Consider the following 3486-nt stretch of genomic DNA (forward strand, 5'->3'; position numbering starts at 1 on the left):
TTTAAAATCTGCAGCTCCCTGTCTCAAGTGTCGCAGCTTGTGTGTATAGATTTTTCAGATTTCCCAAAAAGGTACTGAAGATGAGCAATTTGCATACAGTCTGTTGGAGCTGACATGCTTCCCAGTGTGACACAGGGAACATATACAACATCACAGAGAAGGAAGGATGAGCACTCTCACCCTCCCCATAGTCTCTCAGGAACTACTTTACTCAAGCGTGTGAGGAAATGGGTCTTTGGAGTCTTAAAAGAAGGATTGGAGATGGCCAAATTGCAGACTGAATTCTAAAGATGGGCTTTGGTCCCCAACACTGAGGCTTTGGAAAACTAAAAAGGAATGTTTGGGGCCAAAAATTAGCTTTTGGACTCACAAATGAGGCTTTGGACCCTCTAAATGTGTCTTTGAACTCTAAAAGCATTAACCTTGTCAATTATGAATTGCTTTTTAGAAATTTAGCAAAGGATAGCAATTTTTTAGTCTAAAAATGTAGGTTTGGACATTAAATTGACTCTTTGTTCTCCCAAATACTTGTTTGGGTGATTTAAAATGTATCCTCTTTTTGAGGATTTCATCATATAAATAATGTTAGTGCCCGAAAAACTCAGAGTTAAATCTGAAAAATAATCCTTTGGACCTTGAAAATGTGGTGTGCAATCTAATTTTTAAAATTTAATTTTTTTTTTTTTGTTTGTCCTTGGTATTCAGATTCTGACCCTAATAATGAGGGGGTTTGAACTAAAATATCCCCATGCTATAAACCCTGTGATTTACCAAAATATGAGTATTGGTTTAATACTGATACTCAGCTGTGATGGACAAAAGACTCTCTAACAATTTAAAGTTAGAAAGTGTATGTTTATTCAGCACTGGGCAGCAGCAGGAGGTAGCCCTTTAATATGCACTGTGAAATTACAAGTGATCACAGAGTCTATTTATTGACAAAAGCTTCAAACAGTTACATATTAATACCAGCTCCTCTCTGCTTCCTATGGTAATTAGCTTGAATGGCTATTAAGTATGCATGGTTGGCTTCTTAAATTAAGTCTGGTGTCATTTTTTGTGGGGAGGGGTCTTAAAAAGAGGAAGTAAGGCAAGTCTTCCTTACCCTAAACTCTCAACCTTTTCTATTGATGACAATACAAAGGACTTCTGGGAGAAATCCAATTTTCCTCCCTTCGTGACTTTGAATAAGTTTCTGGTTGCAATTGTTCATGTTTCTTTGGATCTGCTTACTAGTTTCATCTTTTCCCATTGCAAGCACAGCTGAACAAACATAAAATGACAGGCAATTAATTATTTATGTTTCAGATAACTATCTCAACCCCAGTTTCTTCTAACTTTTAACTAGAATCCTAATTTCTCTAAGATTAGTGTTTCACCTGTTCTCAGCACAAATCAAAAACATAGGCCCCATAAAAGGTATTATGAAGAAGTTTAACTTAATTATAGGCCAAACTAGTACTACTGTTCCCTATTATCCCTTAGGCCCCTTTATAAACTAATAGGACTCACTTAAGGATGGGTCTTGTTCACATAGGTCACCAGCTTGTTCTTTCCTCTGTAGCTAGTATGCAAAAGCCCTAGGTACAGGGTTTAAGAATATATGCCATATACCCCACAGGTCTGCCTCCCCAAAATGCAAAAAATGCTAGAACACTGACAATCAGACTCTTCTGAGATGGCAAAAAATATAACTTATTTTTAATAATAAATGTTTACTACACTATGTACTTGTAATTACCATAAACACAATAAAAGGAAACATAAACACCAAGGAATGTCTTCATGTAGAGTGTCCTGGGTAACCCAAAATATTACTGTCGTCCGTATCTATCCGTGCCTAAAAATCGTTACTGCTTCTTTAGGAGCCTGCAGCCAGAAAACAGAGCAGGGGCTGTGGCTGGGCAGCACTGGGGTTTTTTTAGGTTGGAGCACTCAGGAGGAGCGCTGTCTCTCTCTCTCTGGCCCTGCGGTTTGCCGCTTCTTTTTTTCTTGCTGCTTGGCACTGCTCACAACAGTAGCAACTCCAGTAGCTGCCTTTTCCCAATCTAAAGCTGTTTCAAAGTAAATTTTGCAGCCCCGGTGTCTTGGTTTAGTTTGAATTTCCCGGCCAATGCACCAATAAATGTCATAGTTTAGGTTTGCCAATTTTGATATATTCATTTTCTGTTGTGAAATAGAAGTAGGAGCAAAAGCAAAGCAGGCCTACAACTTAAAAGGGTATAAAGAAAAAAAACTTCATTAACACCACAAAGAAAGTAATAATAAATTCAGAATAGATCTTCAGACCACTCCCTCCTCCCCCTTTTCACACCTTCTTAACAATATACTGAGACACTTGAGTCAATTCCTTACTTAAACAATCTTTTTCAGTTCACTTTAGGGAGAGGAGGTTTGTTTTTTTTTTTTTTGTTCAGCTATAGGGATCATTTTAAGAGAGGGGAAAAAACCCAGTTCTTTCCTGACTTCACTTTTTTCACAAATAGCAGCCGCCTGGAGATCTGCAATCATGAAACTCCTGCCACCTTCACAGCCTTCCCAGAGCTGTGCTTGTGTGCATGTCAAAGTCATGGGGTATTACTGTTAAGGATGAGCTGTTCAAAGACACAAGATTTCTTCAGCTCTCTTCTCTCTGTTCATACTTCATTTCCTGGAACAGAAATCCCCCCTTTTCCCTCGGGGCAAAGGATCTTCCAAACACTTCACACCACACCCCACCCCTCCATGTCTTTTTCCATGGTTTAAAGGAATTTTTTAAAGTAGGACAGTCCACCCCTATAACTTACAAAAATACATTTCTGCCAACCTTCATGGTGTCTCCTCATTCTCCTTCCATCTAAAAACTTAGCTTTTACTTCACTGACTTTGGTGTATCATTTCTGTTCTTCCTCTCACTCAAGGAAAGACGGAAAGTCTGTAAGTCTTATCTGAGCATTGGGAAAAAAAATTTAAAATCTTACACTGAAGTTGCAGGGGCTGGGCCAGGCCATGCTGGAGCTGTGTCAGGATTCAGGCTGCCCAGGCCATACTGGAGGGGCAGGATGGAAACTGCAAAGTCCAGTCATAGGAGAAATCAGTGACGAGCCTTTAGTTCCATAGCTGCCTTTCAGTGCCAACTGCACACAGCTTCAGCTGCAGGCCGGGGGGTCTCTCTGTGCCTTGTCCAGCAAGCAATATAACTATATTCATTTTTCCTTATTGATGGAAAGTGTTAAAAACGACAATGTAATATTTGCTTTTGCATTAATGTATTACCTTTTAAAAGCTGGTATTGACCATAAATATTCAGATACAGTACAATGTATAATTCTATTTAACTGTCTGTTAGTATAACATAATCTATTAGTTTAAGTATGTACCATATAGTTTATAGAAATAGTGGTGCAATGAATGTATTATATCGTGGGCCTTAGCAAAAACATGAAATGTTTAAAATACTTCTATGTGACTGAATGGTGGGAAACAATTATGTTGATTCCTACATCT

Source organism: Cinclus cinclus, chromosome 9, assembly GCF_963662255.1.
Source record: "Cinclus cinclus chromosome 9, bCinCin1.1, whole genome shotgun sequence".
NCBI lineage: Eukaryota > Metazoa > Chordata > Aves > Passeriformes > Cinclidae > Cinclus > Cinclus cinclus.